This window comes from Neopelma chrysocephalum, unplaced genomic scaffold (genome assembly GCF_003984885.1).
Source record: "Neopelma chrysocephalum unplaced genomic scaffold, ASM398488v2 Primary Assembly neopelma1_44, whole genome shotgun sequence".
NCBI classification, from domain to species: Eukaryota; Metazoa; Chordata; class Aves; order Passeriformes; family Pipridae; genus Neopelma; species Neopelma chrysocephalum.
Genome location: NW_020897703.1, coordinates 6,780,371 through 6,792,207, shown reverse-complemented (window position 1 = coordinate 6,792,207; position 11,837 = coordinate 6,780,371). Strand labels below are relative to the sequence as shown.

The window sequence follows — 11,837 nt, the reverse complement described above, 5'->3', positions numbered from 1 at the left end:
GCACTTTACCTACATGAGCCTATTATAAAACCCTCAACATAAACGTGGCAACTGGTGTAGGTGACATACACTTGGCACCCTGAACCAGCCTTCAGCTGCTTGCTGACTCTAGCAAGTGGAGGCTGGTGTCCAGTTCTGCAGTGCTTAGACAGCCCATTTCATATTCCAGTTGCACATCCCATATCCTGAAGAACAAGCCAAGTTCTCCCATTTCTAGTCTGGTTAGGTGACCAGTTGTTTTCACTGGAGACCTGATAAAAGTGAGATTTCTTCTCCAGTTGTAGGGTTCAGGAGTATATAACCTAATCTTAAAAAGCATATGTAACAGTTGATTTCACCATCTACATTTTAATGATATTTAAAACCTTTTAATTTCTGAGACTTAAACTGATGGAACTCATTGCCAAAGAACATTATATATTATACAAAAGCATATTTATTTTAACTGGTTTTAAATACCAGTATTTCAGTCTCATCAGATAATTATAGTTCTGCTGGTTTCGAGAAGAGGTAAATTCTAAAAGAAATATGATTAAAAAAAGAAATAAGATTAAAAATTCCAATATCATGCAGAATGTCTTGGCACATGAAAAAATCCTGACTACTACACTAGACTCAATTCAGATAAATAGGAAAGTTTTTGCATTTACAACCCTATGCTCTCTAATGGATCTCAATTTCATTTCCAAGTTAAACTGCAGTGCTGACAGACTGTGTGTATCTGGGTCTTAGCCTGTTTTACCCCTTTTAAGTCATTCATTATTTCTGCAAAATGGCAAAGACAAATATTCAAGGGCAATCCAATCCATCTATTCCTGAAACACCAATTCTAATGCAATAGAATTTCTAATTGAATTAATGACTGCTTCCTAAGCAGCCTTATGGGTGCAAGTTAAAAATAATTTATAGTGGTGCTAAATAAGATGAATCTTCTGGCTGGATATTGATTTGTTTTCCAGGAAAATAAGGTTTATTTGGTTTGTGTTTCCTGAAACAGAGTAGACATTATATTGACATAATTGACATTTTTGACATAATGGTGGAACTTCTACTACTTCCCTTTCCTTTGAAAGGTTCCCCTCCCACCTGACTTGTCTGGCAAGGTTATGGAGGTTTTCTCTTTCAGTTATGTTGAATTATCAGCCAAACTACAGATGCATTTCTCTAAAACAAAGCCCTACTAAAAGTTAGTTTCTCCAGCAAAACTATTTTGTTTTTTATCATCTTTCCTTGCAGATCTCTATATAAATATTAGACAATTATTGTCCACATGTTTACTGGGATTCAAGAACACAATGAAGAATAGGACATGGGAATACTCACTCACTGTAAAATTATGCATTTTTAGAGAAACACTCTGTCCTTTCACCTGAATATGTATGTGACACATAGAAAACCAGGACACATATATTTAATAGTGAGATTGTCTAAGAGAAAAAAGATTTTTTTTTTTTATATGTGGATGTGATGACAGATTTGATTAGGAGAAGATGCTGAAGATAACAGGTTCTTGGCTGCTGGCTGGATCAACATACCACAGGAGTATGGGTGCTTATTTTTCTACCATACTTAAAGAAAGGGTCACAGGCAAGAGATTTAACCACATCTTCTCCCAGATACCCTCCATTAATCATGATTATCAGTTCATGAGTTCATGATAAGCCTCTTTTGGTTCAATCTGATTTTTTTCTCCTCCTTGTTTAGAAGTTGAATTAAAGCATAATTGCTTGCATTATGCCACTTGTGACAGTTTGAGCTGATTAGCTTGTAAAGCACTGATTAGTTTGGGGCTACCTTCGTAGAAAACTATGAATTATAATGAAATATGCAGATAAGCTTGGAGAGGCACTTATGATATGAACCAAATGAATTTTATATAGAAAAAAATAATTCAAAAGAAGAATTTTTCATAATTGCAACCTATTATAAATAGGAAAAGTGGCACTATATGACAGATTATGCTAATCTGATATCTAAACAGCTCACATAACTTCATAACCAGTGTATCTTTCTATTTTCTGGTACAGCAACTTTGTGTCACAGAGTGTCCCTCCCTCCACCCCCACGCTCCAGCTCCCAGGGATGGACTCACTGCACACCTGGCTGACGGGAGACCACCCACTGGCTCCACCATAAACATTTTGGTGGAACCGGTGGGTTACTTTGCGGCATGTCAACACGGATCAACCTCAAACCAGAAAATTCTGCATTTCATAGCCCACTGCTCTGCTCACTGAACCACTGGTGCTCTCAGGCCAGGACACAATGGGTGGGCTCGCCACAGCTCAGTGGGATATCTCCTGCATGTCCTACTGGGTAATGAGATTTTGGAACAGAAAACAGAGTCATAGTTTTTAGTGCCTTTTCAGCACATATGAGTAGGAAAATTCAATTCTCAGCACCTTCCCTTGCAGAGTTGCCCAAATATGAATACCACAATCTATTTCTAAGTATCCATTTTTGAAAATAATAATCTATTTTTTTCCCAGTTAAGCTGGAGTTAATTTTACAGCATGTGATCCAGTCTAGTCTACTCCTCTTAATAAATTTAATAAATTATTTACATGCTTTCACTGTTAGTATTAGGATAAGATAATACACAATCTTCTGAGAGAGACTGTCAGCTTGTGCAAAAGAATGCAGATGCACTGATGGTTTTGGAATGTGGTGCATTTACAGCAGCTGAATAATTGACTGTCCTCCAGCAAAACCATTGCAAAGGTCACAGATACACACATCCAAAACAGTATCAAACAGTGCTCACACTCCTATTTCAAGCTGGAGTCTTTGGAGTTGTTAAACTCACAGTAATCCACATCATATTACATAGCATGAACAGTTATGAATCTAGTGGCTACATGCACACATGGTGTAACCTGGCTTACGTTACTATTAAGTCAGTCTTTTAACTGGGCCTAGGATTAGATTACAAACTTCAGTTGAAAAATGTGTCATGAGGTGGTTGGTTTACATTTACAGAAATCAGATTTGTTTTAACAGCCTTTTTCAACTATAGCTGGTATAAGAATGTTACATTTCTGAAGTGTTCTTCATCCACCATTTATTATTTTTCACTGAAAACATTTCTGCAAATTTCTTTAAATTTGACAGCAGATCAATTATCTTTAAAATGCCTTATTTTCTAAGCATGTGAATGGCACTTTTTCTATAGAAAATATTTAATAATTTCAAATGTTTATGTAGCACTGTGCATTCAGAAATCAATGTGTAATCTGAGGTTCTTCCTTTTCCCTCGTAAAACAATGAAGTCAGTTTTCAGCTTTATTGGAAAAATCTACTACTCCATTAGAAAGTTAGTAAGAAAATGAACATGTTGATAATCAGGAAATAAACATTGTGATAATCTGTAAATTTAGTTACTTTGGGCCTGATACAAATCATGCAATTGAATTCAATGGACTGTGGCTGACACTATAAGCTTTGTTTAGTTTTCTACTGACTTTGGGTTATTCTCCATTTCACACAGAATCTTTTGCATTTTTTAATGTCATTAAGCACATAACATAGAGAAATGAAAGGACTAATTTTTCCATATCACATATTGCATACAATTGTGAAGGAGATTTTATAGAGTAATACAATCACATGATAACTAGTTGGGTATAAGTCAGTCTCCCTCTGTCAGCACAAATACTCCTGTTTCAAATCAGAAATTCTTTCTATATTCTTATAAGCTCAAATGGATCCCTACTAAATGCCTGCCTTTTTTATTTCCCTAAATGGGCACATATTTTTCTTGTTACACTCACTGTCCTAATATTTCAATGAAATCCCTCAAAAAACAGCAATTGAGCACCTCCACCAAGCACAGCAACCAGAGGAGAAAATTCTTGTGCTTAGGGAAAGAATGGTTCAGGCTTGGTGGGTCTAATTTTTCAATTAATTCCTTTATGGGCAGAGAGAGAGTCAAGACCTTTGAAGGAACCTCAACCTGTATATTATTTAGTCATGAGGAATTCCGTGTGATCGACAACTTAGAGTAAACACACCAGAGGAAAACACAGTGCATAAATTAGGAGAAGAACAAAATTATCAAGTATCTTACAGAGTCCAACAGCATAGATCAGCAGCAGCTATGGTAGAGACTATTCTCCTTGAAATTCAGTATTTTGGGCCTTGGTATGTAAAAGAGCCCTTTGTCCTTCAGCAAGTTTTGAGGGTTATCTGAAGGATACATTCTTGTCTGTTATTTTTAAGAATCCTGTGCTAGTTACACATCCTGTTCTCAGGTCTTCAGAAGAAACAAAGATAGTCTTAGTTCAGTCTGTTCACAGCTATCCTGCAAAGACAGTGCACATCACCAAGCAATCTTCTTTGCATAGTTTCCAGTCCAACAACAGACTCCTCTGCGCTTATCATTAAATTATACTGTCAATCAAAGCAAGAATTCTTAAGCCTTATCAGTTACTCCAACTGGTTTTCAACTGATCATCCTCTAATCTTATGCATCATTTCACTTCCAACAGCACAACCCTTCAATCCAGAAGAAGAGTACTCAGAGGATACAAATGTGTTAAATTCTCTTCAGCACGATTCATTACCGAGGTAGTTTGCTTGTCTACCACATAATCCTTGGTCAGGGAAACAAGCACAAATGCAGCCTATTGCTTCAAAGCACATATTAAGCCATCTAAGTAAACACAGATACAATAAAATAAACATTGAGCAGGAAATGCACATTACTGCCAGGGCACATGGTCCTAGTGAAGATAATTTTTTGCATACTTCTATGGTCATTGATATGCTGCATATACACTTGCAACAACATCCATGTACTTAGAATATCTCAACACATATACATGTGTCTTGGAAAAACAGAAATAGATAATTAATTACAGACCTGTACCAGGTCTCCTGTTTGCTCCTGTAACCTTCATTATGTATTCTTTAAGACGAAATAATGTACTTTTACTAGCAAACCAAGAAGACCTCACACAACAACACTACGATATAAGCAGCAAGGTCTGCATGTGCAGACCATTTGTGAATTAAAAGGAGAGGAATCAGACATTTCAGAAGCTTTCATAAGAACCACATGGATCCTGGGTTGCATGGTTTATGTCCCCTGAGTGTTGCATAATGTATGGAGTAATCCACAGTTGGGGTACAGGTCTGATAAACCAGCACCAAATTTTGTTGAATGTATTCAAAGATCATGATGAGCTATCTTCCTTCACTCCTCCTTAACTGCCATGTGTAGCCCACGTTACTCCTTTACAATGTTTTGTGGCTTATTCTCCAGCACATCTCTGCTCAGTGTTTTATCCATATGATAAAACCTGATGTTTTTCTTCACAGTCCCTCTCATGTTCTCCAATTTAAACTAGAAGATGTAGCAATCACTCTAGTAAATTTTTAAAGAAAAGAAACCTTCTGCCAGGTCCCTGGAACCACACTAGTCAAATTACTTGACAGTCCTGGAGTGAGAGCTGGGTAGCTGGAAATGTCATGTGCTCCTCAGCCTTTGGAACAGAGCAGTCATAACTGAAGCTCAGAAATCATTTACTGGTGTACTTTGAAAGCCATGCCTCTTTTGGCAGGAAGATACAAAGCCCATTCAGCTAAGTATTAAGGTTATCATAAGGCATTATAGACTTCTCAACAAGAACACCAACAAGAGTCTCTGACTTATTTTCTGCAGAAATCACCAACCTAGCAGGATTTTACAAAGCCATTCCTGCCCTGTTCAGAAACACTGGTGCTAGATATGCTTCAGTTACACTGTACCAGGGGAGCTCATGTCAGTATAACTGTCTTTCAAAATGTTTTCAACAGGGTTTCAGTTTTATTCGTTAGTCATGTCCTGATTGGGCAAAAACTTCAAACAACTTATCCATTTATTTGCTGTACAGTACCCACAGTATTTTGTAAAAAAATTGAAACAAAAAAAATCTCAACTTTTTTTCCCTCCTTTTTCCTTGTACATTAAGCTTTTGAAGCTACATGTGCTGGTCTGTTTTCGGTTATTTCAAAAAAACCATTGTACACAGTACAGTATCAGCCCAGTTATGGTTTATATATGTGAATATATGTGGCTACATTCTTTCTCTTTAAGTAAACAGTGAGCAGTAGTGTAGTCTGTGACCTTTTAGAAAAAAAAAGTCACCATTGGAAAAAATTACTTAGTAGATGGCTTCATGCAATTGTGGCTACAATTCATTATGTCAAAGATGGGAAATAAAGAAAAGAGCACAGCAGTCTATCAGATCCTGCTGAGGCAAACACATGAGAATCATTACACATATATATACACTCCTAAAATAACCTCAGAGCCTAGCTTCTGGGAGGGGAGGTGGTAAATTCAAATTGAGGCTGAATCCCTGGACGAAGTCCATCTCTGATGTAATACACTGGAGGCCACTGAAACCATCAGAGCCAACTAAGCAGAGCAGTCTGACAGCACAGATGGAAGATGCTGCTCTGCAGGCAGGTGCAGACAGTGCTCAGCAATAGCACCCCTGCCCATGGCTGAAAGGGTGCCAGCACGGAAATGAAGACAGGCTTTAGAGTACCTGTATTTTGAAAAACATTTCACTATCTTTCAGTCTCTGCAAGATATTAGGCACCAAATAAGCAATAGCTGTAGACAGTGGCTTGCAGCCTCAAATCCAAATTTCTTTTTTGCAGAAGGTGAGCTCTTTTCTTAGTTAAGTCTGTGACAGACTTTCTGCTGTCTTGCCTGGAGTTACAATTTCACCCATCAAGATGAAAGAAGATACTAATCATAAGTTACTTCTACCATTTTGTCTCAATGCCCACAAAAAAAAATGAGCTTTATAATGCATTTTATGCTATTTTTCATAAGGAGGCTTCACAAAGATTAAATACCTTCTAATATACCCCTTGTTCTCCACGTACTCAACAGCAATATCAAACACATCGTAGCAGTTGTAACAGAGAGGTTATCTGGGCATATATTCACCTCTGTATCTAGGAGATCTTTGTAACACTTTTTATCCAATAGAGAACTAAGATGTCAAAAAGCATGTGAATGACAGGTTAAGCCTGAGGACAGTTTAACTAGCACAGGAAGTCTTAACAGAGTTATCTGAATCCAGTATGATGGCCAAAGTATTCACTACTGTAAAACTTCCTAGATCACTGAAATGTACATTTTTGATCAGACAATACCTGTAAGAAAACTAAACTGCTGCTGGCAAATAGGAACGGGAAAGGACTGGCAGATGTTACACAGTGGAAACACTGCAGAGACACGTCATCATAACTACCGGTAACTGCAGCCCCACCCAGACCTCTACGGTTTCTATCGTGGCAGGTGCTGCACTTTCAAAGGCTCAATAGGCAAGCAGAAAAAAGCAAGAGAAGAAAATATAGGAGAGATTAAAGTGATATGCCTTCAGTTTCGCATCAAATGATATATATGGGGATAGGATCTGGGACTCTGGCCTCTAAGAATTCTGTCCTCTCCAGTCAGCCTTTCTGGTTTTTTGAAGTAGGCTGTTGAACTTTTTTCCCCTCTTCCATGTATTTCTAAAATGGAACAAAACCAGAGAGCCAACCCATAAAGTTCCCAAGAATCCTGAAGTGAAGGACACTAAGTCCTCGCCAAGGGTCTAGCTGCCTACACAAGGAAGTTGCACATAAATTGGGAATAAACTTTTAAATTCCCTTTCAAACTACAGAGAAGTAAACTTGTGTTCTATCCTGTCTTATCCTATTCCATCTCCCCATCTCATTCCATCTCCCCCCTACTCAGCAAACAAAGTATATGCGCTTTTGGGGAAGAAGCCAATTAAAAAATCCACCTTTTGGCTTGTCTTGCTCATTTCCCTGCACAGAAAAATTAGGAGATTTAAATTAAGCTGACAGTAACAAAAAAAGCTGTTGGAAATTTTACCAGGATGCGTAAGCCAGCCAGGTAATACCACATCCAAGGTTCTCATATTTTATTGGTCATAAAAGTAACACCCCCAACCCCACCATGGAAAGTCAGATGGCTGGAGACTGTCTTCAGCCAGCTGACACTCTCATCCAAGGAAAATGCTTTGATTGGGAAAACAGCTGCTAACATGGATTTTTGCAGTATCCACTTTACCAAGAATGTCAACAGCCAGCAGTGAAGGGACTACCTTGGAAGAAAATTATACAGCTCTTGCTTTTCCCTTCATGCTTTCCTTGCAAATGTGGAGAATTGTCAGAGAGAGCCACAGCTGTGGCAATTGCACTGCAGAGGCCAGTTCACGGGATGGCTCAGGAGCTCCAAGCCGCTGCGATCAGTGGCACGCTTCAGTCATAAGTCCTTGCTCTTCTCTTCCAGGGGAGGGGAAAGGTCTTCCCAATGCCTTACTAGGGCCCAGACTTCTTGTCTGATAGCTACTTAGTTTTTGGAGGGATGTTAATTTTATCAGCAGGCTCTGCAGAAAAGGCAGGCAGGTGATAACAGCCAACACTAGGCCAGAGAGGACAGACTGGTTATTCTGCCTATCAGCTGACTTGTTTAATAACGTTTGACTCTCTAAACAAACAAGGTCTACAGCAGCAATAAACATACAGAGAAACTTCCTTGTCCTATACAATCTCACGCGGATGCCTCAATGTTGCCATTTTAAAGAGTTAGTACACAAATTCATGTACCTCACGTGAGAAAATCTGAAAGACTAACATAAAAAAAAAAGATAAAATGAAACCTATAAACATTCCATAAAACAAGTAAATAAATAGAAACCTGACATCTGCTAACAATTGTCACTCACAGTTGTTAATTTTAAATTTGGCAGAAATTCCATTTCCAGCAGTATTTTTCTGTATTTGTACAGACTTACTCAACACTGAAGCCAAATAACTCTTCTCATTTCAGGCAGAAATGCCGCATGATGTGGGGCCCATTGCCTCTGCCACTCTTACGTTTTCTATCCAGGTAATAGTCACTTCAGCCTATGGTTTCTGATTTCTGGCCTGCCTACAGTGTAAGTCCCTATGGGCTCCTCCTGTCTCATGTAAGACTGGCTCCCCTTTTGCCCAGTGCCACGTGTAGATTTACAAAGCAGCAGCTCTGATGCAAACAGTTCTTGTGACCTCAGCCTTCAGACCTGCTTGGCAGGTCAGCCTTTGTTTTAGAGGCAGCTCCCACAGACAGTTCGGGGGGTCCCTGACAGTCTCTAGTGGACACCTGGTACAATTCACCTTTCAGCTCGCTCCTGTCAGCCTCTGAAACATGCCGTGCCTGTGCACTGCAGCTCAGCAATCCATGGAGGTCCAGAGAGAAAGATACTGTTCTTCATTACCACATGTATCCCTGGCTTCCCAAAGAGATGAAGAGTCTGTTAAGATGACTATTAGATTCCATCAAGAGTTTACCACAAGAATAACACCATTGGTTTAGGAAATTCCTGAGGTACAAACTACTGGAATATAGTAGAATATCCAGGGAAGTAGTATTTTCCCTGCCTTGTTTGCCTTGTTCTCCTACTGTACTCCACTGTGAAGCGTCACTGAGGGGTTTTGGTGCAGGGGGAAGACAGAGCAAGCCCACAGGCCACAGCCCAGCTCCACAGAGACATTTAATAGCAAATCCTCATAGTGAAGACCTATCAGGTATTAAACAGAGAAGAACAGACATGGCAATCTTAACCAAAAGGCCAAGAAGAATAATAGGTTGTATGGACAGACACAACATCTCATCTTTTGCTTCAAAGCCTTTGGATCTCCCCTGTCAGAGAGACTAGCAGGAGATAGGTGATGTCTTCCTCTCTATTTGCTGTGTTTGTGCCTTTCTGTTTCCCATTGATGATTTGCTGCCTCAGAGCAGTTCTGGGTCTGGAACTGCAGCAAGTAAACTTCATCTAGAGGGCTAAAACCCATCTGAATTCTTTCACTGAGTGTCAGTGTCAGCTGCAGTTGTTCGTGCTGTCTTGGCTGCCTATTCTTGCAGAGTATCATTGCAGACAGACAAACAGCCATGCCTACTGCTTCTTGCCAGCACTCACAGAACAAATGACTGTAACTTTCATAAATTACTCAAATCCAACTTAGTTTTTGCTGGATGATTGTCATGATCTGTCAGTTGCTTCACTATCAACACTTCATAAAGTGAAATTCACCCTTCATTTCTAGTTAGTTACTTGGCTGTTAGAAATGAGACACTTTTTGCATTGCAAGCTAGCTGATACTCTTTCTAAAAATCACTAACCTCTCAACCTAGGCAGATATCTGATATTGCCATTCATACAGATTTTCTATGAACAGTGAATAGGGGGCAAGGCGTTTGACTCTGCATCTTTTCCCTTTCAATTGTGATTGGAATTGCTTTTGGCAGAATCCCTTGAGTAATGCGAATGTGTCAGATATTAAAAGCTAAAATAAAGATCAGTGAAGCCTTCAAATAAATTACAAGCACATTAAATACAGTGCTGGCAACTGTAAAGGTCAGGCTCTGGTTTTGTGAAAATTTGCTCAGTGCAATAGGAGCCGCATACGTAAACGCTGTTTTCTGTTGAATGCTTTGAACTTCAGGCACAGATATCCTTTCTGACCCATGCAGCTCACACACCTTAAAACACGGCAGAAGAAATATCATAACTATAAATTAAATAACAAATCAATTAATCGGCATTTGCCAGATGGTAATCCTCCCGCTAAAGAAAAGTTTCATCCTGTAGACACGTTAGCAATCACTAAAGTCCCAAGACAAGAACTAAAAACAACTCCCCACTTTGCTAGTTATCAGATGATACTTTCAGAACTGTCAACAGTCAGAATTTTAAGTAGATAAAGATTCATATTAGTATGCATGGGATTTTTCAAAACCACAAACAAGCTCAATTCACATGGAAGTCAACTTGGCAGTAAGCACCAAATGGGATTTTCTAATGCAATGAGGGATTTACCCGCCATTTCTAAGTGCCTGGATATCTTTCAAACCTAAGTGAAGTCCCTTGTGAAACAGTTTTTTGGAAATGACTCTGGGTTAGCTGTGAACTACATATTTCAGTTGAACTGCACTGTGAAAATTGGAGTCACCACAGGAGCTGAGGATAACTGACTCACAGGGGGATCTGTACCTGTCAGAATGCTGACACGGCCCCTGAACCAGATTCTTAGCTGATGCAAATCAGCACCCATCAGACCTTTCCAAGGTTTGTCTTTATATGATTAAATCTCAAACCTTAGAACACAAACAGCATAAAATTTGGAATCCACATACTAATAACAATTTTACGTAATGTCAGGCTTGAGAGATTCATGTTCCTCTTAGTAGTCACTGAAGGAGAAATTAGAAACTAATGTTCCTTTCATTGTTCAGCTAGGAGTAGCTTCTGCGGCAAATTAATCTTCAAACTTGATATTACCTAAGCACTCAGGTTTGAATTTATTTGTAAGCTTACGAATACTGTCCACATGCTTAAAATAGCACAAGCTTACATATTCCTGCATGCAAAGAACATGCATACGTGTTTTTTAAAAAAAATTGCAAGGAAAGAATGACAAGCCTCTATTTTGTGATGGATTTATCAGTTCCTTGCTTAAGCATGTTGCTAGATGTTTCTTAACAGAAAGCATCTTAGTGGGGGGGTTGCTCATATATAAGCTTATAAGCAAGTATTCCCTATACAGGAGATGCCAGTCTCTGGTCACCTAGAGCCAATATCTTCATAGAAATGGAGAGGAATTTTTTTTGCAATAGATATATTTCTTCCTCTCTGCCCTAAATTGAACTCCCTTAAACCCTCATTGTACAGCTACTACATGCAATATATATAAAACATTCCAGGTGCCTGAACTAAATATAAATTTAAAGCTCATCCTGAAACCGTCTCACATGAAAAAAACACTGAGGAGGCTTACACAATGCTCAG

At 38.9% G+C, this 11,837-nt stretch overlaps 1 pseudogene; it reads right to left on the bottom strand.

Annotated features, from left to right (window-relative positions):
• Positions 1-9,464: 9,464 nt before the first annotated feature.
• LOC113965538 lies at positions 9,465-9,632 on the bottom strand (annotated as a pseudogene).
• Between the last annotated feature and the right edge of the window lie 2,205 nt (positions 9,633-11,837).